Source organism: Oryctolagus cuniculus, chromosome 18 (genome assembly GCF_051225735.1).
Source record: "Oryctolagus cuniculus isolate XC-2025 breed Fujian yellow rabbit chromosome 18, ASM5122573v1, whole genome shotgun sequence".
In the NCBI taxonomy this organism is placed as follows: domain Eukaryota; kingdom Metazoa; phylum Chordata; class Mammalia; order Lagomorpha; family Leporidae; genus Oryctolagus; species Oryctolagus cuniculus.
In genome coordinates, this window is record NC_142884.1 from 22798464 (window position 1) to 22826188 (window position 27725).

General features: G+C 54.3%; 2 long non-coding RNA genes across 4 annotated transcripts; one reads left to right on the top strand and one right to left on the bottom strand.

Annotated features, from left to right (window-relative positions):
* Positions 1-1607: 1607 nt before the first annotated feature.
* On the bottom strand, positions 1608-6552 carry LOC108176061 (uncharacterized). 3 transcript variants are annotated; one of them, XR_016224937.1, is made up of 3 exons: positions 6408-6533; positions 3331-3404; positions 1608-2590 (listed from the first exon to the last, which is right to left on the bottom strand). It is a non-coding gene; the product is annotated as an uncharacterized LOC108176061 (long non-coding RNA). The 3 variants fall into 3 exon arrangements; XR_016224938.1 differs by having other exon boundaries at positions 1608-3404; positions 6458-6552; XR_016224936.1 differs by having other exon boundaries at positions 1608-3404.
* LOC149120853 (uncharacterized) lies at positions 4931-7279 on the top strand. The gene is made up of 2 exons (XR_016224934.1): positions 4931-6729; positions 6916-7279. It is a non-coding gene; the product is annotated as an uncharacterized LOC149120853 (long non-coding RNA).
* The last annotated feature ends 20446 nt before the right edge of the window (positions 7280-27725 follow it).

A 27725-nucleotide genomic window follows, 5' to 3' on the forward strand; every position in this document is an offset into this window, starting at 1 on the left:
TGATGGAATCCCATTTGTCAATTTTTGTTTTCATGGCCTGTGTTTCTGGAGTCTTATCCAAGAAGTCTTTGCCTAGGCCAATGTCTTAGAGCAGTTCACCTATGTCTTCCTCTAGTAATTTAATGGTTTCAGGTCTTAAGTTTAGATCCTGGATCCATTGAGTTGAATTTTGTATGTGGTTTAAGGTAGGGATCTTGTTTCAAACTTCTGCGTGTGGAAATCCAGTTTTCCCAACACCACTTATTGAAGAGACTATCATTTATACAGGGAATGATTTTAGCTAGTTTGCCAAAGATGAGTTTGTTGTAGATACAGATACGTGGATTCATGTCTGGGGTTTCTATTCTGTTCCATTAGTCTACAGGTCTACCTGTGCATCAAATTTTTAACATCTGTAACAAATGCTTGTGACACAGATGAAATTTTCACTTGTGTAACCTATATTTCATCCCTCCATCCCCTCCTCCACATTTCTCTCTGTACTTAAATTAAAATCCATCTAACTTTTTATAAATAATGTGGTCCTTGCTTACCTATCAGGCCTCATGCCAAGCCACATTTCTCTTGGTTCCTATTCACATCACTTCCCCTTTCAGCACCTAGAATGTATCACAAGCTTTCTCATCTTTTGGTTCCATGTGTAGGTGGTATCATTTCCCAGAAAGCCTTTGGCATGGGTTCTTTGCAGACCAGATCTTTCTCGTCCTATACATGTTTAAGGTAAAATGTCATTGCACCAAGAATGTTGTAAGCTGCTGGCTTTGTCTAAGAACATTCATTTCTTTATATTCTGTTCCTATTACTTCATTTCTTTGCTTTCCCACTGGCTTTCAGTATATAAATAGCAATATATTCTTCATTTATTTCTCCCAAACTCCCTGTACTAGACATTATTTTGGCTCTCATGCCCTTTGCCCACTTGCTAAGCCAGTGAATATGTTGTATCACATGGCAAAGAAATACTTATCAGTTGATTTATGATAGGGACTGGATCACTCCAGATGGGCCCTCAAAGCAGAGCTTTTTCCTTGCTGGGGGTGCAAGAAGTCAGAGAGATTTAGCAGAAAGGAAGTCAGGATAGTCACAGCGTGAGAAGGATGGCTCCTGCCAGACAGAGATAAATTCTGCCAGTAACCGGTGAGCTCGGAAGAGGACCCTGAGCCCCAAAGAACAGGAGCTATGGTTGATATCAGTTTTTTCTCCACATATTTACTTAATTAACTTATCAGAAAGGCAGAGTGACAGGCAGAAGGGGAGGAACACAGATCTTCTATCCACTGGTTCACTCCCTAAATGGCTGCTACAGCCAGGTCTGGGCCAGGCCAAAGACAGGAGCCAGTGACTCCAACTGGGTTTCCCACATGGGTAGCAGGGTCCCAAGCAATTGGGCCACTCTCTGCTGCCTTCCTATGCATATTAATGGAATTGAATCAGAAGTGAGCAGCTGGGACTTGAAGCTCCAATATGGGATGCTTGTATAACAAGCAGCAGCTCAACATGTATGCCACAATGCCAGCTGAGTTGATATCTTGACTTGGCTATGCTGCACTGGACTTCTACTCTATAGAACTACAATTGAGGGTGGTTTTAAGCTACTAAGTCTATGATGTAGTCTATGATAGTTTATTACAAGCATAGTTTGTTACAAGCAGTACACATTAATACATTCTTCAAGAGTGGGCCCAACCCATGTCAATCAACACAAAACTATAACCCATTGATATACAGAAGGAATTGGCTGATAACAAGCAACAAACAAAATCATTGGACAAAATAAGTTAAATCAGGATGCTAAAGGGCAATCATTGTCAATCCACTAATATGAATGAGGGAATCCTTGAAACAATGTCTAGAGTGAGACAGAGAAGGTACAGGTAAAGTTCAGATATCTTGTGCCAAAAAGGAAGGAAAATATCAGATTCATGGGTTCCTAAACTCTTCAAATTATATTAATTAAATATGTACAGCTTTTTGTATGTCAGTCATAGCTCAACAAAGTGGGTAAAAAAATTGGGATGGATATTTGGCGAAGCGGTAAGACACCACTTTGCAATGTCCACACCCTGTATCAGAACACCTGAGTTCTAGTACCAGCTCCACTTCCAATTCTAGCTTCTTGCTAATGTACACTGTGGGAGGCAGCAGGTGATGGCCCAAGTCGTTGGGTCTCTGCCACCGAGCTGGGAATCTGACGGAGTTCCATAACTGGCCTAAAAGTCATCTTAAGAATGGGAGTAAGAGTTGGCGAATTACTTCATCTTTGTAAATATACACTGAACCAAATGTCTCAGCTTGGTCTAATTCTGTCAATCTAAGAAAATACTTTCACATTGTTATTTGGTATCCCTTTCTCAACACTTCTTCCTGCTTTTTTTTAAAAAAAGATTTATTTATTTATATGAAAGTCAGAGTTACACAGAGAGAGGAGAGGCAGAGAGAGAGAGGTCTTCCATCCGCTGGTTCACTCCCCAGTTGGCTGAAACAGCTGGAGCTGCGCCAATCCGAAGCCAGGAGCCAGGTCTTTCACATGGGTGCAGGGGCCCAAGGACTTGGGCCATCTTCTACTGCTTTCCCAGGCCATAGCAGAGAGCTGGATCGGACATGGATTAGTGGGGACTCAAACTGGTGCCCCTGCTTTTTTTTTTTTTTTAAGATTATTTATTTATTTGAAAGGCACAGTAAGAGAGAGAGGAAAGAGAGAAAGCATTCATTCCCTGATTCACTCCCCAAATGGCTACAATGGCCAAAGCCTGGAACTTGGAACTCCATCCAGGGTCTCCCATGTAGGGGGCAGGGCCCAAAAACTTGGACTATGATCCACTGCTTTCCCAGGCACATCAGCAGGGAGCTAGATCAGAAGCAGAACAGCTGGAACGCAAACTGGCACTTTGACATGAGATCTCATCTTATTAACAAGGTGATCAGTCATCTTATCAGGTCCCTGGGGAATTCCAAATCTTCTGACGTGTGGTCCAATGAAGCCATCAGATGAAGCCCATGGCTCTTAACTCCCCAGCCACAGACTGCCCGGGGAGCTTAAACAATTTTCTAGGACATTTCACTCCTTCACTGCCCTATGGTAGCCCCCCGGCAAGACATCCCGCATCGTACCTGCTCCGTAATTTACTCAATGAATGCATGAACGCCAGTTAGAAAAAAACAGTCTCATAAGGAGGAAACAGGTACTTGGCATCATTCCTCCAAACAGGAGGAATTCAAGAGGTAGGTGATTAGATGGTGCCGTCTTAGGCAGAACACTTCAGGCTAATTCATGAAAAATACTTATGTAACCTACAAATCCCAGCATGTCAAGGAGAAACACCGACTTACGTGAGCCATGCCTTTAGGAACGTGAGAACCAATCCGTCTCTGTTGGAGTTCTATCAGACTCTGGGAAACCCAAGCTGGAAGAAAAGGAGGCTTCGATGTCCACAGATGACGGAAGCCAATAAACCTTCTTGTCCCTCCCTGTCAGCCTCCTTACAGGCTACGACCACCTGCAGACAAAATTTGGGAAGAGTGGGGGGGTCGAAGCCCACGGAACCCAGCTGCTCACAGCTGCACGCAGGGCAGACCTCTTCCTGGAGGCAGAATCACAAACGCCTACAGTGTTCCGGCCAGGCCCCTCTGGAGGAGGCTGACGCCTGCAGGGTTCCGGCCAGGCCCCCCTGGAGCAGGCTGATCTACGTCTGACACTGGGCTCCATGGCTCTCCTTGACAGATTCTCCTCGTTCCACCCTCACACTCTGGATGTTGAAAAACAGTCCATATCACCCAAGCCAGAACTTTTTTCATGGTGCCAGGAGAGGGTGAGGTCAGCCAAGACAGGACAAGTAGAGAAAATAGAAGAACTCGATCAGGCTCGATTTTCTCATCACTAATACAGGGTTAAGAACACCACTCACTACATATGGTTCTCTTGAAGAGTAAGAAAACCCACAGAAAACACTTAATAGAAGAATTGTATAACATGAGCTAGCTGTTATTATTGAATTTATTATATGAAGAACATTACATGCCCTTTATTTCATTTTTACAAAAGAAGAACGTTGTTTCTATTCTTTGTGGACACATCTCTCTGGCATGCTTTATTATAATTTTAAGCACAAAATTTAGAAAGCAGCCTTAAGAATATCATTCTACAGGGCTGACACTGTGGTGTAGTGGGTAAAGTCGCCTCCTGCAGTGCCAGCATCTTGTATAAGGTGCCAGTTTGAGTCCCAGCTGCTCCACTTCCGATCCAGCTCTCTGCGATGGCCTGGGAAAGCAGTGGAAGATGGCTCAAGTGCTTGGGACCCTGCACCCACAGAGACCCCAAAGAAGCTCCTGGCTTTGGATCGGCTCCGCTCCAGCCATTGCAGCCATTTGGGGAGTGAACCAGTGGATGGAAGACCTTTTTTTTTTCTCTCTCTCTGCCTCTCTCTAACTCTGCCTTTCAAATAAATAATTTTTTAAAAAATCATTCTTAAAAAAAAGCAGAAAAGACTGACACTTGAATTGACACTTGAATTTCTCCCACACTAAAGAGGCCCCACTCTGATATGATGGCTGGAAATATCAAAGCTTGTCACTGGGAAAGTAATTTGTACGACAGGTCTTTGGAAGTCCTTTTACCTGCACTAACAGCTTTTACATAACACTGCTATAATCCTTAAGAGATAACAAAATTTTTCAATGATTTATTTATTTGAAAGGCAGAATGTCAGAAGGAGAGAGAGAGGGAGAGGGAGAGGCAGAGAGAGAAAGAGATCTTCCACCTATTGGTTCACTCTTCAAATGGTGGCAACAGCCAGGTCTGAGCCAGACCAAAGCCAGGAACCAGGAATTCCATCCATCCGGGTCTCCCATACAGATGGCAGGGGCCCAAGCACTCGGACCATCTTCTGCTACTTTTGCAGGTGCAGCAGGTACTCCAACACAGGATGTCAGCATCGCAAGTGGTGGCCTAGCCTGCTGAGCCACGCCAGCCTCGAGGGTCTTTTTCAGACTACAGGAGGCTCAGGGCGTGCTCTTCTCTTCCTGGAGCACGCATGCGCATGGTATGAAGTCCACAGCCTCCTTTTTAAACTAAGAATTAAGAGTCTTTTGCTTCCTAACATAAGTGGTTAGCGTGAATCTATTCTAGACACAAAACAGAACCCTAGTCACAAGCTAGCAAGAAAGAGGGAGAGAATGCATCCCTAAATAACTATTCTATCTTCAGGTTACTCATTTTTTTCACAAGTCTGTATTAACTCTGCCTTCAGAAATTTCATATGCACATCCATTAACTGTACTTTATCAATATAATTAGGCTCATTCACTAACAAGAGTCTTCTCTGGAAGACATAACTCTGGCTAAGTGGTGGTTATAGACTAAGAGAATGAATGCAAAGTGGACGGAATCTTGCCTACGGAAAAGATGCTCACAAACTTGCCAAACCCCTGTTCTCCTTCACTAAATAACCAAAATATTGCCCACAAGAACCTTGCAAAATATCTTAGAAAAATCTCATATTAGATGGGATTCCTAAAGAACTTAAACACTTCTTGACTACCCCTGCCCGTAACTGTGCACATCTCGGGCTCACACGGGTACCCCTTCTCAGGACTAACCCTATTCACCGCCCACCAGTCCATCACGTGAGCGTCCCTGACCTAGCCAGCTGCACGGTCTTGAGCTCTGATCGTGCGCACGGCCATTCCCAGCACAGCCTCACATCCAGAACCAACGGAGGGAAAGGGAGCCGGGCGCTGCTTCCCCAAGCTCCCAGCCTGGCAGGAGGCGCAGTCTCCGCGGGGGAGGTCCCTTGAAGACCCCTCTGGCTCAGAAAGGTCAGCAGCGGTCAGCACGGTGCCGGGACACCGCATCCCGCAGCCCGAGGCCACCCAGACCGGCTTCCTGCTGGCGCACCCCTGGGAGGCAGCGCGGGCTCCAGGCTCCGGCCTGGCCCACACCTGGCCGTTGAGGGCATCTGGGGAGCGCGCCCGCGGAAGGGGGACCTGTCTGTCTCCCTCGCTCTCTCAAATACAGGAGTGACTGGATAAACACACACACACACGACAGAGAACTCGTGCAATCGTAGTTCTGCGTCTCCTGCGGGAGAACATCACCGGAAGGCTTGGTAACCGCCCCGGCGCGGGCCCACTGCCCGGTGCGGACCCGCGCGGCGGCTGGAAACCGAGCCCGAGGCCTAGGTCACGGCGGCACCTCCACAGCTAACGGACGCAGGGGCACCCAGTCCTCGCGGGCACGCGCACGAGCGCACGCAACGACCCCCGCGCCTGAGACCCCGCCAGAGCCCACGGAGCCTCCCTGCCCTCGCGCTCGCCGCCTGTTAGGGTCCGGGTCCCGCGCCGGCCCACGTCCGCAGAGGTCCCCCAGTTCCTCCCATTATTGTTGTCGTCTTCACTCAAGCCCTGGTTACCCCGTGGGGTTGGTCGGAGTCTGCAAAGCCCTTCCCCAGAGAACACGCACTGCCTTAGCCTAAGCTCGCTGCTGGCTGGGCTACGGTAACGAAAAACTGGCAGTGGGATCCGGGGTCCTGGTTGTCCCCGGTGGCCTCTGGGAAATGTAGTCCAAGCTAAATTGGCCTGGCCTCAGTGGCCTTTGGGAAATGTAGTCCAGAGGCGTAAAACGGCCGCGCAAGGACTGCCCACCTGGCGCCCTGGGGACTGGGAGTGCGCAGGCGCAGGAGCGCGCTGGCCGCAGAACCAGGAGCTGGGAGATGACAAAAAAACCTGTAGTAGGTACTAAAATGTTTCCTGACGTTAACGTGAAAATATGGTAGCTATTCAAAATAACTTATATTATTCAATAAAATATTAATAGGCGTAAAGTAACCTGGTATTGCTAATGATAGACTAAACATGTGAGGGAAATGTAGCCGCCCTCTGATAAAACGATTTAATTTTTGTTAAATATTAAAATTATAGGCTAGGGGCCGACGCTTTGGCGTAGCGGATTAACGCCCTGGCCTGAAGTGCCGACATCCCATATGGGCTCCGGTTCTAGTCCCGGCTGCTCCACTTCCGATCCAGCTCACTGCTATGGCCTGGGAAAGCAGAGGAAGATGGCCCAAGTGCTTGGCCCCTGCACCCACGTGGGAGACCTGGAAGAAGCTCCTGGCTCCTGGCTTCAGATCAGCGCGGCTCCGGCCATTGTGGCCAACTGGGGAGTGAACCAGCTGATGGAAGACCTTTCTCTCTCTCTCTCTCTCTCTGCCTCTCCTTTGCTCTCTGTGTAATTCTTTCAAGTAAATAAATAAATCTTTAAAAAATAAAATAAAATTATAAGCTATATTGTTGTGTGGTCTTAAGATTTTTCTTGAGGGGCTGGCGCTGGCATCTCATATGGACACCTGTTTGAATCCTGGCTGCTCCACTTCCTATACCGCTTCCTGCTATGGTCTGGGAAAGCAGTAGAAGATGGACCAAGTCCTTGGGCTCCTGCACCCGTGTGGGAGACCTGGAAGAAGCTCCTGGCTCCTGGCTTTGGATCAGTTCAGCTCCAGCCATTGCAGCCATCTGGGGAGTGAACCAGCAGATGGAAGCTCTCTCTCTGTCTCTCTCCCCCCCCCCCTTTGTAACTCTACCTCTCAAATGAATAAATGAAAAATATTAAAAATGATTTCCTTGAAAAAGAAAATAAATACAATCAGGCTAATTAAACAACTATTACCTAAATTTAAAAGACATGTATCTTTCTGTCCTACCATGCATTACAGTTTTGTTACTCTTCTTGATTACTTTTCCAGTAACATTTCTCTGAACTGCCTGGAGCTTTTATGGTGTAGTTCTTTTTGTTTATGTAGCAGTAAAGCTGAATTCAGGCAAATGTAAGATTCACTTTGCCTTCCAACCCAGCTTTTATTAAGCCCACATCACACTGTCTCCTGTTGTCAGCTCAATAACATTTGAGGACGGAATAGGATTCTGCTTGATGGTAGCAGCAGGCTTTGGCCTTGGAATTGATTCCCAGCTCTCCACGCGTGTCCATCCACTGTGTACTGCAGGCTTTCCCAGGTACAGTGGCTGTGCACGTGCAGACTGCTCCTCTCCCTCTGAACTCCGTTAACCTGGAAACTACAGGGAGAGGGCTTGCTGCCTACTCCCTTCATGTTGATTTTGTAATTGGCCAGAAAATATTCTGGCTGCTTCTGCAAAGGCATTTTTTGGATAAGATTAACGTTGAAATCAGTGGTCTTTGAGTAAAGCACATTAACCTTTATGATTTGGGGTGGGCCATATCCAATCAGTTGAAGGATTTAATATAGACTTCTTCATGCAAGAAGGAATATTTAAAAAAAAAAAAAGATTTACTTATTTGAAAGAGTTACAGAGAGGCAGAGAGAAAGAGAGAGAGAAAGAGAGAGAGAGAGAGAGATCTTCCATCCGCTGGTTCACTCCTCAAATGGCCACAACAACTGGAGCTAAACTGATCCGAAGCCAGGAGCCAGGATCTTCTTCCACGTCTCCTGCATGGGTGCGGGGCCCAAGGACTTGGGCCATCTTCTGGAGTTTTCCCAGGCACATCAGTAGGGAGCTGGATCAGAAGTGGAGCAGCTAGGTCTAGAACTGGCACCCATATGCGATGCTGGCCCTGCAGGCTGCGGCTTAGCCCACTGCACCACAGTGCCGGCCCCGCCTTGTATTTTTAATATGTGTCCTTTTCTGTTTGAATGATGACACTACATTTTTTTTTTATTATTGCATTTGAATGGATTTTAGTCTTTTTTCAGAGATCCAGCCACTGGAGGGAGGAGCCTGTTGTGTATAAGATACTGTGTTCATCTGAAGCTGAAGGTAAACTCACAGGTGCTGAGGGGAACGGGAATGTCCTCTGTGCTGTTACTCTCACCCGCGGAACTTCACAGACCTGCGTAATGCCAGCACCCAGGACATCTGGGGAACGTGTAAACATGACTCATGATCTCCCAGCTGACTTCCTGGTGCACCTCAGGTCCCTCCTGCGTTGGCTGTATCTTCAGTTTGGCACCGGTGATGGTTCCTGCACGGATCTGTCCTCACTGAATTGGAGAATAAATGACACCGTGACATAAAGTGACGCAGGGAGAGGCAGCTTCGGTCCTTTTCCTGTCGAGGAAAACATCTCTGCACAAACTAATAGAGATGAAGGCATCAGCAAGATTGGGTCACCTGGGCCGTGCTCCTTTACAGCACTTTGCAGAGAGTGACGGGGAAATTCGAAGGGGAAATGAAGATGCTCAGCCTGATCAGGCCACGGTAAGCAGCCGGGTCCCCATGTTGTTGTACCCGGATGTCCGGCAGTGGTGGTGCCAATTATACTGCTCAGTGCTTGGCAGCTAGCATTCCCCTCTCTTCCCCGCCCCCTCCTGCCCTTCCTGCCTCCCTCCCACTTCTCTCTCTCTCTCCCTCTCTCTCCCTCCCTCCTCTCCTCTTTCACCTACACATTCTTCCCGTTTTCCACACTCTCCCACTCTGCTTCATAAGGCAGGCATGAGCTGTCCTCAGAAAGAACCCTCAGTATCTTGGGAAGCCTCTGTCTTAGGTGAGGCTTCTAGATGGTCTCCAGATAAAGGGAGGCCCCTGTCCTCCCAAAAGGAGGTGGCGACCACATCTATTAGCCCAGTAGCATCGAGTGCAAATATTTTCTTTTCTTTTTTTAGAATTATTTATTTATTTGAAAGTCAGAGTTACATAGAGAAGGAGAGGGAGAGAGAGGGAGAGAGAGAGAGAGAGAGAGAGAGAGGTCTTCCATCCACTGGTTCACTTCCCAGTTGGCCACAATGGCCGGAGCTGTGCTGATCTGAAGGCAGGAGCCAGGATCTTCTTCCAGGTCTCCCACATGTGTGCAGGGGCCCAAGGACTTGGGCCATCTTCTACTGCTTTCCCAGGCCATAGCAGAGAGCTGGATCAGAAGTGGAGCAGCCAGGACTCGAACCAGCGGCCATATGGGATGCCGGCACTGCAGGTTGGCAGCTTTACCCGCTATGTCACAGCGCCAGCCCCTCAAGTATTTTCAAATGCATCCACTGAAATACATCCCAGATCTCAAGGTGCAACTCGTTCCGTATCAGGTGCTGACTTCAGTGTGACAGACCTTCCAGGGCCGTGAATTGAATGCAGAATAGGAGTGCAGAAGCTCTACTGCATTATAACTGCACCTCGTCAGTAGTTTTCAGCGAAGCCTGCTCTCTTGCTGCAGGGTGAGAATACCTTAAACAAGGGAGCTTTCTGGCTTTGCTAACATTCTCAGAGTTCATTTATTTTAAAGTCTGACCATTTGTTTTCTTTAGGTATTCTATGGAGGTTACAGAAAACTAACCAATTATACAGTCCTTAAAGTTGCCATTTCTCATGTATTTTTCAAGTTCAAGAGCCTTTGTTGACACCGGCATTACCCCCATACATATGTAGCTCGTCTCATTCACCACAGGCGAGAGTTCCAGTAACTGTGATCCTGCAGCATATTGGGGGAAACCAACCCTGGACTGCAGCCAGCAAGTGGGCCCTTGTCCTCTGATGGATTGATGAGTGGTCTAATTCTATTTGTGTTTTAAATACTTATTTATTTGAAAGGCAGAGTTAGAGAAACAGAGAGAGAGAGAGAGAGAGAGAGAGAATCTTCCATCTACTGATTCACTCCCCAAATGGCCCAGTGGCCAAGGCTGGGTCTGGCTGAAGCCAGGAGCCTAGAACTCCATATGGGTCTCTAATGTGAGTGCTGGGGCCCAAGCACTTGGGCCATCTGTGGTATGGGAGACAGGGGTGGTGGGAGCACCAGTAAAGACCTCTTCACCTGGGCCCTGGGGAGAACACAGGCCCCACTTCTGGTGACCTTTAATGAAGCCAGGCCTGAGGACCCTGAGCCCTGCCACAGCAGAGCCACTAGGGATTGGCTGGCAGGCTTCTGTGATGTCACAGTCACTGAGATGCGCACTCTGGGCTGGGAGGCGACCAGAGGCCAGTAGTGCGTCTACTGCCCAACTGACCAGTTGGTAGTGTAGGCAGCAGGCGCATTTCAGAGAATCACATGGATTCGCGATGGAGGTGAGTGGCACTTGCTCTCTGCATGAGCTGTGGTGTGGGGAAGGTCCTGCCAGGGGGTGGCCCTGGTCTCCCACACTGGATTCCATGAGTGATGTGGTGGAGCTCTGAGTGCTGCCCCTGTGTGCAGAGCGTGTATACAGTTTTCTCATTCTTCCCGCTCTGCTGGTCACCAGTGTTGAATGGGCCTGGGTGTGAGTCCCTGTCTGGACATGGGTTCAAGACTAGGTGTCGGGTCAGCTGGTATCAGGTGGGCAGGGAGGCCGGCTCTGAGAGCCCCAGAGATGCGGGAGCTGGTAGCAGGCCAGGGAGCCCCGTAGACTTGGGCTCCCTGGAGGACACATGGATGCCAGCCTGGGGGAGGAGCGCCCTTTCCGAGGGCAGGGGAGGCAAGGTGGGGGCTGTCCTTCCCCAACCGTCCCTAGTCCCTGAGCTCTGCACAAGTCATCCTCCAGGGACCCAGACACCAGGTGCCCGCCTGCCTGGCTGTGTGGCTGTCCCCCCTCTGACCAGGGGGACAGCCCTCAGGGCAGCATTCCTGTGGGCTCCCCGGTGCTGGCTCCCATGTGTGTGTGTGTCTTACAGATTGGATATGAATGCCCTGAGGTCCCGGAGGGCCCAGGAGCGAGCAGCGCTCTTCAGACAATATGAGCAGGTACCGGCCAGGGTGCTGGGGGAGGAGGTGGGGCCCTGCCTCAAGGACTGTGCCTGTGAGAGCCAGACCCAGCCTCCCTGGGGACACGGGGGAGGGGGCAGGTGGACAGCTCCCCCAGTGACTTCTCATCCGGGTCCCCTCTCGGCTGCAGGGACGCCCAGGAGCGGCACTGTTGGTGCCCGAAGAAGAGGACGATGAGGGCGGCTGCCTCGTCCCAGACAGGCTTGGGTTCCTGCAGTGAGTCCTCCGCACCCCAGCTCACCCCAGGGCGGGACTGGGGTCAGAAACCCCAACATGAGGCGGCACACCTGTCCCCGGGTCCCGACCTTGAGCTCAGCTGTGGTCACAGGCAGTCACTGGTCAGCATTTGGGGGCAGGAGTCGGACGTGGAGGCTGTTCCCACGGATGTCGGGGAGAGAGGCCCCGTGGCTGGAGGGTGGGCTCCGGTGACCTGGAGGGATGGAGCCATCTCAGGCCATCTCTGGCATGACTCAGCAGCCCACCTTAGCACGGGGATGAGGGCTTCTGCCTCCATGTTGTGCCAGAACCTGGAGAATAAGCAGGAGCAGAGTGGTGGAGAGATGGTCAGGGTCTGGGCTGACAGAGGAGGGGGTAAGGTGGGGCGCATGACCTCAGGAGGCCAGGGCACGGGGGGAGGGTGGGCAGTGGGGGACCCTGAGGGGTGTGGGGGTCCCAGGTGCCTCGAGCCCCAGGTGCACACTCACAGCACTGAGCATCTCTCAGGCAGGCCACCCAGACTCGGTCAGTTCCAGGGTGACGTCCTGGGCAGAGCTGATGTGGGGATATAGCTGCCTCAGCCCTGGGCAGCCTGGCCCTGCTCAGGACAGCCACCCCACAACCGCTGTGGGGGGCTGCCACACACCCACGAAGGTGGACCTCTGACAGGCCTGGAGCCCCCCACTGGCAGCAAGGGCCCCTGCCTGGCCCTGGGCTCCCTGTGCTCATGGTCACCAGCCCCTCCCTCCCCATCTCAGTCCCCTGGGCTGAGAGGATGAAGCTGGTCCTTCCCTGGCCCACTAGGGAGGTCGCGGTGCCTGTTGTGGTCCTGTCCTCACCTCTCCGCCTCCCTTGCTTTCCAGTGAGCAGAAGTTGCCCCAAGACAGCACCCCGGGGGCAAAGGTAAGGACAAGTCCTTGGCCATGGGCCAGTCATCTGGAAGCAGAGCTGGGCGGAGGGGCACGTGGGGCTCGGCAGTGGTGAGTGGGAGCGCCATAAGGTCCCGCGATGCGGTACTTACACGGCACCTGCTGACATCTTACCACACTCACCTGTCCCAGAAGTGAGCCGCAGCTCAGGGGCGTCTGCTGTCGGCCGCCCTGACTCATTGGCATGGTTGGGAGTGACCTGGCTGGAGCTCAGGGGCTCTTCCTTGAAGACGGGGCAGCTCGGGTCAGAGGCCAGGCCACCGATGCTCCCCCAGACAGAAGATCTGGGGCTCACGGTCTGTGCCTTTTCTGGCTCCTTCTATTTGAGCACCCACAGAGCTCCTGAGCTGCATCCGAGGGCCCCTCTCAGAGCCCCAAGCTGGGCTCACGCCATCCTGTCTCATTTTCCAGCGTAAACAGGAGGTGGGAAGGATCCAGAAGTGGATAAAGATGATAAAGAACCATAGTAAATACCGCGGCAGCGACAAGGTACCGTGGCGATGAGGGCCCCTCGGGAACACTGAGAACTGAATTGGGGTTTGAGCAGTGCCCATTCCTGTGCCAGGCACCGCCTGCCTCTCAGATGCCCAGGGGCAACTGTCCAGTCCCTAGAGACACAGGTCATGGGCACACCTTCCCCATACACACAGGACACTGTCCTGGTAGAAAATCTGAAGTCACTGCTGAAGACAATCCCGGATGCAGGGCAGGCGTGGTTCCAGGAGCCCTGTAGGGGGCAGTCCGTACACGGCAGAGCCGGTGCCCCTGAGCCCTTGGCCCTCCAGTCACTGTGGGTCATAAGGCCCCCCTCTGGGCAGATCCTCCCTCTGCCAATACACAGGGAGCCCCTGGCGTCTCCCTCTGCTGTCTCACCCTGCGCTGCCTCCACGAGTGGCCACGTTCAGCACTCACCAGAGCCTCCTCTCTCCTGTAGTTTCAGCGCAGAATCTACAAAGGCATCCCTGCCCAGGTGCGTGGGAAGGTGTGGGCCGTGATGCTGGAGGTGGACAAGAGGAAGGCCCAGAACCCGGGCAAATACGCGGTACGGCTCTGCACTCAGCCCAAGGGGGCCCGGCCCGCTCGGGCCTGCTCAGGAGCCTGAGTCTCCGTGGAGGACCGTCCCTCACTGAGCCCTCGGGAGCCTCCTCCCCATCCTGCCTTCCTCTCCCTAGATCCTAGTCAGTGCCTCCTCCACGTCTCCTCAGACCCAGCTGGGACTGGACAGGTGTGTTTTGTGCCAGAGGCTTTAACCTGCTCTCTGCTGAGCTCACCTGGGCAGCTTGGCATACGGCCAGAAGAGAGGACTTGCTGGTCCCTGATGGGCGGGGGTCTCCCAGGATGAGATCACAATGGTGTGAGGTAGGGAGCCCCACAGGCTCTGTGCTAACATGGCCTGCCCGCAGCTGGCCGGCCCTCACCTAGGCCTGCCCACAGCTGGCCCTGCCTTCACATGGACTTGCAGCCCCTGGCATTGCCCTTGCCTGGAGAGGCCGCTCCAATGGTCAGACAGCTCTCAATGCTTCTGGGAAAGGAGGGAGTGAGGACTGGTGTGAGCAGAGGGCAGTCAACTGCAGCTGGCTCTCATGGCCCCTGGCTGCCATCAGGGAGCAGGGCCCAGCTGTGTTTCCCACCCTGCCTCCCCCAAGTCTGCAGTCTGGGGCTGGCCCTGGGAGCTGGGCCTGGAGACAGTCATTGCCCAGGCTCAGCTCCAAGCCAAGGGTGGCTTGCAATGTCAAGATGGAGATGGGCCCCTCCAGCAGGGGGCAGCATGGGGCAGTGGTTAGGCTGTGGCTGACTCCTGGAGGGCAGGGCCTGAGATTTCAGCTAGGAGGCTCAGAAGCCTGGCTGGGGGCAGACCACGTCGTGCTGAGAGCTGAGGCAGGCAGGGGGAGTGCACAGGGACCTTTCAGAGCCCCTGTCTGCTGCTGACCGTCAGGGTTACGTGGGCACTGAGGCAAGTAGGGAGCCCATGACCCTCCCTCAAGGCGGGACCCAGAAAGGAATGAGCGCTTGCAGGGAACTCCATGTCAGCCAGAAGAGCTGACGTGCACTTGAGGTCCTTGTGTGGCAATGGGGCTTGGGCAGTTCTTGAGGCTGCCCCCCCCTTGTCCCTGCCCTGCAGGAGATGAAAGAGCTGGCCAGGCTGGGCGCCACTCACTTCCATCACATCGACTCCGCCATCGCATGGACTTTCAGAAACCACCTCATGTTCCGGGAACGTTACGGAATGAAGTGAGGCCTCTGGGCTGGGGAGGACCCGCGGGTGGGAGGAGCAAGGGTCCTGGGGCACATGGGGTCCCTAGGGAAGATTGGGTGCAAGCCTAAAACAGTTCATTGAGCACAGAAAACAAACTTGCCTTTTCTATAGTACACAAACTTTCCCAAGACACTGTGGAGAGAATGAAATGAAAAGAAACACCAGGGGAGACAATAGTAGCAATCTATCTAATAAAGGTGTTGTTTCCAGAATATTCAAGGAGCCCTTCAACTCAGTCACAAGGAAGCAGTGGGCAGCCCCCCAGTACCCCGGGAACACAGGCTCGGGGGGGACCCTTCATGAACGCACACACAATTCACCTCCTCAGCGCATGAACACACGCTTATTCCCTACACCACAAAGGCGCACCAGCGCACAGCTGTGGGAGGGGGGAACTAAAACCACTGAGGACGCCGGGTGCTGCTCCCTACAAGGCTGAACGTGCATGGGAGGCTGACTCTCCACAGCTTGGACCCACGGGACTGCACTCCCACAGTGGGACGCTCACCTGTGCCCTGAACACCCACCTGGGAAATGAAAGTGCACGTGACTGCGCCCTGGGAGGTGTGCGTGTCCCTGCAGGCGGCGCTCACCCACATGGTGGACAACACGCAGGTGCCCTGACGACGTCACTGCACATGAGCAGAGTGTCACGGGCCCTGCGTGTGGCTGTCAGGCTCTTTTGGCAGAGCTGCACTGAGAGCCTCGGCAGCACAAGACACACGGCCTCTGTCCTCTCTCTTCCAGCCAACAGGCCTTATTCCACATACTGATGGCCTATTCCGTCTACAATCCTGTGAGTATTCTGGGATCATAGCGCAGGTGCTATCCCGGCAGTCCCTGCAGGGCACCCCTGGTCACAAAGATCCCAGCCTGGGTTGAGGGGCCTCGCTCATCCACAGCTCTGAGGAAGAGCGGTGGAGGCCAGGCTCTGAGCCTCTTGGACCCAACCTCAAGTTCTGGGAGGAGAAAGGCAGCCTTCTCCTGGGCTGGTCTCCAGACCCCAGGAGCTTGGCCGTGTTGGGATGCCCCTCCCAGGACTAGCATTCCACGCAGTGGGGCGGGGGGCGAAGGCAGGGCAGATCAGGTGTACGACTTTGCTCTGGGTCCCACTGATGCCATTACACCCACCAGCCCTGTGGTTGGACCCATGGGCCTGAATCCCACTCTGTACAGCGCCACTGCCACAGCCACCCACTCAGACTTTCCCATGAGTGGAGCAGGCGCAGGGCTCCATGGGTGACCCAGCAAGGCCTGGACATCCCCACCCCCCTGACCTGCCACTGGCCAACCCTGCCTGGTGCCCTGGTTCCCAGGGGGGCCTGGCATTCAGGAAGCCCAGGCCTGCACCCATGCCAGAGGCACACCTCCTGTTCCGGTCCTGGTATTACTTCCTGGCTTACTTCTTCCTCATGTGAGAAAGGGCCACCGGCTCACCTGCAGAGCTCAGGGGTCCAGAAGCTTCCATGGGCATGGATCTGGATTCCCACAGCAACCTGGCCCATGCTGACATCTTGGGGGTAACAGGTGTCCATACTTGAGCTCTCCCCCTGTGCTGCCTAAGCTCAGGCCCTGCAGGATTCCCTCCAGGAACTTGGAGAACTTCTCTGGGCTCCCATTCTTGGGCAGCTGACACCAAGTGGCAGGATTCAGGCACAGGGGCTCCCTGTGCCTAAATCTTCCTGGACCCTTCAGTGGGTGACCCTGATCTGCCTGAGAGGTGGGCCATCCTAGGATATCATTCTTGCCAGGGGAGGTCTCCTAAAGGTATTCTGGGATCTTGCAGGAGGTGGGCTACAGCCAGGGTCTGAGCCATGTGGTGGCGCTGTTGCTCATGTATATGCCTGAGGAGGACGCTTTCTGGGCCCTGGTGCAGCTCATGGAAAGCAGGAAGCACGCGATGCACGGTAGGTGGATGGCGTGTGGGGCCCAGTGCATGCAAGTCCGTGCACGGCCCTCACTGGCTCCTGAATGTGCAGGACAGTGTCACAGTGTGTGTGTGGGGGGGCTCCCAGGAAGCCAGGGCTGGCAGAGGCCTCCCAGACTGAGCCAGCCCCCTTCTTTCACCACCACCCAAAGGCCCTGCAGCTTGGCCATGGCCATCCTGGGTGTGAGAACCTTCAGAACAAGGGGTCCTGTCCTTGTCCAGTGACTCAGGTCGATTCTGGCTCTTCTGCCTCACACATCTGTACACAACTCTCAAGCACAGAGCCACACCCAGGGAACTTGTGGAAGGCAGAATCCCCTGTAGGGTCACCCCTCCTCGCTCCTGAGTCTTGGAATGGTCAGGAGGCACCCAGTCTGACTTGCACCCACCCCAGCGGGCTCCAGGGGGCAGCCAGGCCTGGGCTGCACACAGTCACCCACCTGCACCCACCTCCCAAGCAGATCCTCTGCCCTGGCCACGTTCATCCCCACCTGCCCCTGGTCCAGCCTCCCCTGACCCTCAGTGCTCAGAAGCACCCCACCCAGGCCTGGGGCTCTCCAGCCTTCCTAGGAGGAGGCTCTCACATGAGGGTGTGGCTGATTCTACTCAGGTTTCTACAAACCAAACACCCCCAAACTGGAGCGATTCCAGCAACACCTGGGGCTCATTGTGCATCGCGTGCTCCCCTCCCTGGAGAAACACCTGGTAAGTTAAGCATCTCCTTTCTCCTCTTGGGGGCTCTGGGCTCATGGGACTGCTTCCTGAGCCAGGGGAGGCCACATCCTCACCAAAACTTTCCTTGGTTACGGGGGTCCACGGCAGCTTGGGTGTTGGTTTGTTGTCCAGCACTTGGTCCCCCAGAGTTGGCGTAGATTGAAGGGAGACGCTGTCCCCAGAGCAGAGTGGAAGGAGGGACCTGTGTCCCTTCAGGAACCTGCATGGCTGGGAGGGGGGATGCCCCTGCTGCTGGGCTTCCTGCACCCAGGGGCTCTGCCCCAGGGCTCAGATTAGAGGGAGTCAGGCCTGGGCCCTGGGCCCTGGGCCCTGAGCCCCCTCTGCCTCTGCCTCTTCTTAGGAGAAGGAGGGTGTGTGCCTGGAGGACTCCACCACCCACTGGTACATCCAGTGCTTCCTGGATGGGGTAAGTGCCCCGGGGACCCCTTGCCCAGGGAAGCTCCTGCCCCAGTGCCTGGTTCTCTGGTGCTGGTGGCCTGTGACTCTGAGCTCCCCCAGCCCCAGCAGACACAGGAGGGAGCCTGCTGTGCAGACCAGGCAGGCCCTGTCCAGCCCTGCTAAGGGTGGTCCAAGCTGAGGCTGAGCCTCAGAGCCAGCAAGGAGGGGACAGGTCCCACCAGGACCTATCCAGAGAGCCTGGCAAAGGCCAGAGCCCTACAGTGAGAGGCAGGAGATCCATAGACCCCCCGAGGCAGAGGCTGGTGGCAGCACAGCCCAAGGGCTGACCCCTCCCCAGGTCCCTGGGGTGTCTGGCATCTCCAATGTGGCTTCCAAAGTGTGCAGACCCCCAGGGTCCAGGACAGGACATGGTCATCCTCTGTGGGTCTGGTTCGCTGAGTGGGCAGGGATGTGGCCATGAGGCATGGCCTCCCCTCCCCTCCCAGGAGGAGCTCTGGCCTTCTTGTGTGATCAGCCTCCTGGAGTCTCCCTCTGTCCTAGGGGAGTGACACTGCACACCCACCCCTGTGGGCCCTGCTGAGGCCCTGATGGGCGGGTCCTCCAATGCCTCTGTCCCCAGGTGCCGTTCCCCCTGGCTCTGAGAATATGGGATATATACATCCTGGAGGGCGAGCACGTGCTCCCGGCCATGGCATACACGGCCCTCAAGATCCATAACAGTGAGTCCTCAGGGCCCACAGAGGCCCGGGTGCTGGGGATGGAGGAGCTGGGGGTCCCCTGCCTGTCCCTCAGGAGCAGGGCTTGAGGGAGGGATGAGGGGGTTGGGGAGGCCTGGGTTCCCTTCAGGAGGGCACTGAGAATCCCCCTGTTGCATCCCCAATCCCAGGCCCCCACAGACCACAAGGAGAAGTGGCCAGGGTCATCGCACTGGAAATTGGCCCCTGAGCAGTCCCTCTAGTGCTTGGTGTGACACCCAAGGGTGTCCAAGGGTGTCTGCAGCCCATGTCTGGTGCTGGGACAGGGCTTGGAGCAGCCATGGTGGCTGCGCCATCCCTAGGGCCCCTCCCAGCCTGACACCCACCCCCATGTCTAGAGCGCCTGCTGAAGATGCCCCGGGACCACCTCCGGGAGTTCCTGCAGGTGACCCTGAAGCAGGCCTGGTCTCTGAGCGAGGACGCGGTCATCAGGCAGCTGCGGGCCTCCATGCGTGAGCTGGGGAAGCTCCAGTGCCTCCTGCCTCCCGAAGGTGAGTCCAGCACACGGCCCCGTCCCATGCTCCCTTGGGGGAGTCAGTAGTGGGAGTGCCAGGCCCTGACATCCCCGCCCAGGGCCTCACCTCTTCCTGGTCCTCCTTGTCCTCCCCGGGCTCAGCAGTTCTGCTTTCTGAAGCTCTGTCAGCATGGCCTGGCAGGGCCTCGGGCAGCTTCCCAGAATCCTCCTGTGGGTGCCGGCTCTCCCCCCACCACTCTGGGGCCGGGCCGTGGAGCTGTCCTCAGGACATTTGTGGCTCTGGCTCCTCGGCTGACCCCCACTCTGGAGTGGATTGGAGGCCCCGCCTTGAGCTACCCTGCCCAGGTCTGGAGCAGGTGCCCTGGCTCAGTGCCCCCAGGAGCCTGGAGCACAGCTGGACCCCCACTCCAGCAAGATGAGAAGTGGCCCTGCCTGCCCAGGGGGCCCCTCCCCAACTGACCCCACACAGGCTCCTGGCCCGATGACCACAGCTGTCTGCACACAGGACCCTCCTAGGACAGGGGTGGGCGGGGCTCCCACCTGCATGTGGGCAGGGCTAGAGGGAGGTGGGGCTGTGGGAGACCCTGTGCAGTGATGTAAAGCCTGCAGGCACTGGATCCCCTTCAGCCATCTGAGAACCCCTGGAAGGCCCAGGTGCCCTGAGCCCAGTTGTGGGGGCCGAGTGCACTCCTGCGAGCAGGGCTGGGCACAGAGGCAGGGCTGGTGGCCCCACGGCAGAAAACAAGAGTGTGGGCTCTGCAGCCCTAGCCTCGGGCCAACAGAAGGCAGCGGGACCCGGAGCATCGCTGGCTTCTGGGCTCTAGTGGGGAGGGGTCCCCGTGCTCATCCCCTGCTGCTGCTGCCATCATGGACCTGAGCGCCTGGGTCCCCATGCAGAGCAGAGATGGGCTTGTCCCAGCTCTAGAGGCTCTAAGTGGGGGCCCAGGTGCAGGCTGTCCAGGCACTGGGGAGGCCCCACTGTGCCTCCAGGTGCTGCCTCCTTGGGTGCTCCTGGGACAGTAGCGGTGACAGCCCAGTCTCACCAGGAAAGAGACAGTGGCCCAGGGGCAGAGGACACAGGGCACCCCTGCCACCTCTTTAGAAACTGCATTCCCTGTCCCCAAGTCCTGAACCGGACTCCATGTCTGCCCCACAGCCCCAGCTCTCACCCCCATCATCTTAGGCTCAGTTCCTTTCCAGCCATGTAGGAGGGACTCAGATGCGGGAAATCAGCCAATGCACTGTTAGGGCGCAGCAGGTCAGGTGGGGTAGGTGATGGGGTCCTGAGTTGGTGCCTGGGTCCCCAGAGATGAGAGTGAGGCAAGGAGTTCAGGGCCATCCACCCTGTGGGGCTGTGCAGGAGGAGCCGGTGGTGTCCCAGGGCTCCCCTTGCCCGGGCTGCACACACCCTCCCCTCTGGGGCCAGCAGCCTGGAAGAGTCCTCAGCGTCACACGTGGTGATGGGGACCCCAGGATGAGGTCGGGGCAGGCACCCTGCAGGCCAGACGGGGGCTGTGGAGAAGCAAACCACGTCTCTTCTTCTTCCAGCCAAGGCCATCGAACAGTGCAGCAGGCCCCTGGGGCAGGCACGCGTCCCCCAGATGCACGTTCCTGCCCCCACTGCTCCGAAGGCCAGAATCACCATTCAGGACACAGTGGCAGTGTGGGAGCAGACCAGGGGTCCCGCTACCCGTGCAGTGATGATCCGTCCTCCAGGAAGCTTTGGCCTCCGCATCACCAAGAGGGAAGGCATGGAGGAGGAGGAGAGCTGGGAAGGCAGCCCAGAGCCCCTCGGCCTGGGCTCCCCTGTGGGGACCGCAGAGTCTCCAGGTTCTGCCAGCCCCACGGAGTCTCCAAAGTGCTCGAGGTGGGGAGGCCTGTGCCAGTGCGCCAGTCTCCCTAACCTGAGCGGGCCAGAGCACAGGGAGGACGACTCCTCCGACGCTGGCAGCCAGGAGGGCCTGTGGATGTGGGCTCCTCCACAGGCCTCAGAGCCCCCAGAACCAGGGCCCATGCAGGCTGTCCCCGCCTGGGGGCCACAGCTGAAGACTCCCCCCTACTGGCATGGCAGCCCCATGCACTCTGGGGACAGTCACGGGGTGGAGCCGGCCAGAGCCAGCCCTGGGATGGGAGTCCAGGCCCGCGTGCCCTCCCTGGCCAGAGGCCTCCTTACCTCTTATTCTGTGGGGCACCTGGATGATGGGTGCCTCCTAGAAGAGAGGCCGAGTCCAGCATCTGTCCTGCCCAGGCTGGGCAGCAGCCTTCCGTGTGTCTTCACGGCATCCTATGCACTTGGTTGAGCCCCCACCGCCCAGGCTCTTCCTGGGGCCAGGACACCCTGACACTGGAAGACAACAGCCATGCCAGGAGCCACTGTACTCTCCTCCCCGCCCCCTCCCCCACCGCCACCCTCAGGTGGTGCTGAGTCTGTATTAAATTGTTCCATGGAAAGGAGTTTGCTCCAGTTTGTGACCCCGGCGCCCAGCGGCAGCAAGCTTCCCCGTGTTCCTGGAGAGCGTAGGCAGCTCCACAGCCCCCAGCCCCAGGCAGAGACCCACTCAGGACCCTGCAGGCAATGCCTGAGATTCAGCTGTGCCCTGTGGGGCTGGGTCAGGGTGGGAGAGCAGCAGCCGTGAGTGCCCGTGACCTCTGGGACAGATCAGCACAATAGGAACAGCCGTGGTTGGAGGGCCTGTGTCACCTCTGTGCTCTCCCCTAGACCTGGGCGGCCGTGGCTGCAGCATCCCTGGCTTGACCCCACATGTCTCTCACAGGTATGGGATACCTGTGTCACACTGTATGTTCCAGGACCTCAGGAAGGAATTAAATTCCTGTGGTGTATACGCTGGCCCGTTATCAGGCTTTATTGTCCAGGGGACACCGAGGACCAGCAGGGCTGACTTAACCGCCTTTATCACATTTCTAGCCTTTTCTCCGGATTGGGCTGCTGCAAATACAGCCTTTGAATAAGTATCTCCCACCACTTGGACAAACTTAAGTTGACCCAAGGAGTTAATGTGGGTGACGTCCACTTGCCAGAGCTTCTTAGGAGCAAGGCCTCGCGGGTTCACTCCTGCTTGTAGCAGTGGGCCTGACGGGGCGAGCGGGCACAATTCTTGCAAGAGTGCACTAGGTGTTTGCATTGGCTCATTGTTAGCTCCGGGAAAAGTGATTTTGTGTTGCTTTCTGCCATATGAAGTTTTTGGTGTAGAATAGGGGCTTGTTCTAGGTGTCTGATGGCAGCCAAGTTGCAGGAGATAAGATGATCGACCTTTTCATTGCCTTGGGAAACTCACATAACAAGCAGCAAGTATGACCTGCAAACCAGCGTAAGCACAGCAATGGAGTTTTTTTTCTGAACTTGAGCCTTGAACCCCCTGGGCGGTTTAAAGGGCCCTGTGCCTCCATCAGCACCAGCAGGTGGTATCGGGAGAGAGGCATCTCCCCAGACTGAGTTGTCCCGAGCCCTTCCAGCCCCTGAGGCTGCAGCCCTACAGGCCCACACGCCGGGTCACCAAGGGGCGGTGCTGCTCTGCCTAGACCCTCCAGAGAGCTCCCCCAGCCTCCGATGCAGGAGCACAGTGTGTTGGCTCCAACAAGATGAGAGTGTCCATGGAAATGCTAGCAGAAGCGAGCCCGAGACAGCTGCTTGTGCTCTTATCTGGAACCCGGTGAGCAGCAAGACGAGTAACTTAATATCAGGTTATAACCATGAATAAAACCCCACATGTGAGTGCATCCTGATACAAACAGATAACTGCATAAGCAGACGGATGGAGAAGAGACAAATACTCCTGAGAGAGACCCTAAGTAGTCAATGGCTGACTCCGCTCCAGCAGGGGGAGCTACTGCCCCTCCCTGACAGATGTGGACAGTCCTCTGGTGATAACCCGTGGTCAGCCACAGCTGTCATGCACCTGGATGCCAGGTGACAAGAAGGGACCTGATTTCTTTGGTTTTCTTTCCAAACTCCCCAACCCTAGTCCAAACTCCAAAGAGAGCACAGTGTAGGGGACATTGGGTCATCCCTGGCCAGGCCTCCCCTAGAGTGGCAAGGTCAGAAAACCCAGGACAGGCTGAGAAAGCTCCCAGCCCCGAGGACAGGTGGACAACGGGCAGCTGGCACTCAGCTCTGGGTGCTTCTTTGCCTAAAGCAGTTGCCGGATGTGAATCCTGTTTGGCACAGGGTTCTCCCTGGGCTCGAAATAATTGTGTGTCTTTTCTGCTCTGATGCCCAGCAAACCGTATTCTGTCATTGTTGGTGATAGAGTGCCTCCAGCCAAAACAAAACAAAAGTGCTTAATCTTGAATTCACTTGGAAGGCAGAGTCACAGAGAGGCAGAGAGAGAGCGAGCGAGCGAGCGAGAGAGAGAGCAAGAATTTCAGTCCGTTGGTTCACTCCCCAAATGGCTGCAATGGCAGCTGGGCCTCCTCTGGGTCTCCCATTTGGGTGCAGGGGCCCAAGCACTTGGGTCATCTTCCACTGCTTTCCCAGGCCATTAGCAGAGAGCTGGATGGGAAGTGGAGCAGCCGGGACTGGAACTGGAGCCCACATGGGATACCGGCACAGCAGGCAGCAGCTTTACCCATTAAGCCACAACATGGACCCTAATTTTGACATATTGTGACATGTAAAACCTGCACTTTTAAAAATGAATGTGAGGGGCTGGCTTGTGGCTCAGTGGGTTTAAAGCCCAGGCCTGTGGTGTTGGCATCCCATATGGATGCTGGCCAAGTCTGGCTGTTCTGCTTCCAATCCAGCTCCCTGCCATGGCCTGGGAAAGCAGTAGAAGATGGCCCAAGTCCTTGGGCCTCTGCACCTGCGTGGGGGACCCAGAAGAAGCTCTTGGCTTCTGGCTTCTAATCAGCACAGCTCCGGCCATTTTGGTCATTTGGGGAGTGAATCAGCAGATGGAAGACATTTCTCTCTCTCTCTTTCTCTATCTCTCTAACTCTGTCTTTCAAATAAATAAAATAAGTCTTTTTTTTTTTAAAAAATTAATGTGAGGCAATATCTACACATTCACAAAAGACCTTCAAAAACGTAGTGGAAGCTGCATTTTATGAAAAAGTCATGTGACTTTCGAAATTTTTGCACTGAAATAAGCTTACTGTTTTTTTTTTTTTTTAAGATTCATTTATTTATTTGAAAGTCAGAATTACACACAGAGAGGAGAGGCAGAGAGAGAAAGAGAGACAGAGGTCTTCGATCTGCTGGTTCACTCCTCAACTGGCCCCCATAGCCACAGGTGTGCCGATCCGAAGCCAGGAGCCAGAGCTTCTTCCTGGTCTCCCACGCAGGTGCAGGGGCCCAAGGACTTGGGCTGTCTTCTACTGCCTTCCCAGGCCATAGCAGAGAGCTGGATGGGAAGTGGAGCAGCTGGGACTCAAGCTGGCTCCCATATGGGATGCCAGCACTGCAGGAGGAGGCTTTAACTCACTACGCCAGAGCCACAGCACCAGCCCCAGCTTACTGTGTTTAAAAAGGAATTATTGGGGCCAGCGCAGTGGTCCAGTGGGTTAACGCCCTGGCCTTAGGGACCGGTGTCCCATATGGGCACCGGTTCTAGTCCCAGCTGCTCCTCTTATGATCTAGCTCTCTGCTATGGCCTGGGAAAGCAGTAGAAGATGGCCCAAGTCCTTGGGCCCCTGCACCCGTGTGGAAGGCACAGAAGAAGCTCCTGGTTCCTTGCTTCAGATCGGCTCAGCTCTGCCTGTTGCGGCCATCTGGGGAGTGAATCAGTGGATGGAAGACCTCTCTCTCTCTCTCTCTCACTGTCCACTCTGCCTGTCAAAGAAAAAAAAATAGAGTAATTATCCAGACTTACTTCCTATAATTAATTGACTTTGACACTTATTATCAGGACTTCTACCATGCACTGCTCATTCAAAATATTTGATTCTGATTAATATTAGAAGCCTATAGTATTTCTTTTTTGTTTGTTTTTTCATCTGTAGTATTTTGAGCAGGAGAATCTTCAGAGCCCATGATCCAGAGAATTCTTTCTGTGACTATCACATATTGGTTTTTTTGTTTTCCTTTTTAAATATTTATTTATTTATTTATTTATTTGAAAGACGTAGTTACAGAGAGGCAGAGATAGAAAGAGAAAGAGAGAGAGAGAGAGAGTCTGCAAAATTACTCTTTTTTTTTTCTTTGACAGGCAGAGTGGACAGTGAGAGTGAGAGAGAAAGAGAGAGAGAGAGATAAAGGTCTTCCTTTGCCGTTGGTTCACTCTCCAATGGCCACTGCGGCTGGCGCACCACGCTGATCCGATGGCAGGAGCCAGGTGCTTCTCCTGGTCTCCCGTGGGGTGCAGGGCCCAAGCACTTGGGCCATCCTCCACTGCACTCCCGGGCCACAGCAGAGAGCTGGCCTGGAAGAGGGGCAACTGGGACAGAATCCGGTGCCCCGACCGGGACTAGAACCCGGTGTGCCGGCACCGCTAGGTGGAGGATTAGCCTGGTGAGCCGCGGTGCCAGCCTGGATAATTGCTCTAGATAAAGACACTGTAGGGGCTGGCACTGTGGCGTATTGAGTAAACCCGCTGCCTGCAGTGCCGGCCTCCCATACGGGCACTGGTTCCAATCCAGCTCCTCTCTTTTTTTTTTTTTTTTAAAGATTTATTTATTTATTTGAAAGAGTTATATAGAAAGATAAGGAGAGAGAGAGAGAGAAAGAGAGAGAGGTCTTCCATCTGCTGGTTTACTCCCCAACTGGCCGCAACAGAGTGAGCTATTCCAATCCTAAGCCAGGAGATAGGAGCTTCCTCCGGGTTTCCCACATGGAAACATGCAGAGAGCTGGATTGGAAGTGGAGCAGCCGGGACTGGAACCAGCACCTCTGCTGTGGCCTGGGAAAGCAGAAGATGGCCCAAGCCCTTGAGAAACTGCACCGCATGGGAGACTGTGGGGAGCAACTCGGACTAGACTGTTACTGGATTTGAGACTTATTCTATGCATCTGCTCTCCCACAATATGGCGCTGAGAAGGGAGAAACAGCTTCTACGCAGCTGCCTCCAGTTCAACCAATAAACTGTAGGACCTGCTCCTGATTGGAGGAGAGCAGCGTACTCGGCGTGTGGGTAGCAGAGTTGGGATTGGCGGAAAAGGACTATGAAGGAGGAGAGAGACAACATGCACCAGGAACATCTATCTGAAGGAACACCTGTGCAGCCCCCGAGAGAGCCGGCCGGCGGTGTGCCGCTCCCCCGCGGAAGTGGGGAAGGTGGCAGGGGGAACTGCCCTTCCACAGAGGTGGAAGGGATGGTAGCCAACCTGGGAAGAACCAGCAGCAAACCCGGGGAGGGCCGAGCAGACAAAAGAACAGCGCAGGGTCCTGTGTCGTTCCTCCACAAAGAGGGGCAGCGACAGGAGACTGGTAAGAAGCTCTTGGCTCCTGGCTTCAGATTGGCACAGCTCTGGCTGTTGCGGCCAACTGGGGAGCGAACCAGCAGATGGAAGACCTCTCTCTCCCTGCCTCTGCTTCTTCTCTGTGTAACTCCGACTCTCAAATAAATAAATAAATCTTTTTTAAACAAGACATTGCAAATGTTAAAAATTAAAATTTAACCTGTTTTGTTAAAAACAACCTTTTAAAGATAAAAATAACGTGGTTTTTGTTCAATTATTCCAGACTATATTATCACATATAGGGGTAGTGCTAGAAAGAATAGGAAAAAACATGAGAGGACAGAGTAAATACCTGAGATAATAGAGAAATATCTGTTCAAGTGCTTTTCAGTGCAAGAGTAGCTGGTAGAATTAAAGACAGCGTGTGATGTTACAAATCAGTCAGAAACAAGAGTGTAACTCCTCATGCAAAAGGGAGAGCACTGAAAGTAGCCATGAAACGTAAGCCAAAACCTTAGAAGAGAGTGACTGAAATTAGAACACACCAACCACAACCACAAAAAATGGGTTAAATTTATTATAAGAATCTCAGAGTAAAATTTTTTTTTTTTGACAGGCAGAGTGGAGAGAGAGAGAGAGAGAGAGAGATCTTCCTTTGCCGTTGGTTCACCCTCCAGTGACTGCTGCGGCTGGCGTACCACGCTGATCAGATGGCAGGAGCCAGGTAATTGTCCTGGTCTCCCATGGGGTGCAGGGCCCAAGCACCTGGGCCATCCTCCACTGCACTCCCTGGCCACAGCAGAGAGCTGGCCTGGCAGAGGGGCAACCGGGACAGAATCCGGTGCCCCGACAGGGACTAGAACCCAGTGTGCCGGCACCGCAAGGCGGAGGAATAGCCTAGTGAGCCAGGATGCCGGCCTGAACTCAGGTATTCTTATATAGGACCTGGCTGCAGCGGCTTTACCACTGCACCAAGGGCCTGCCCCCAATGTT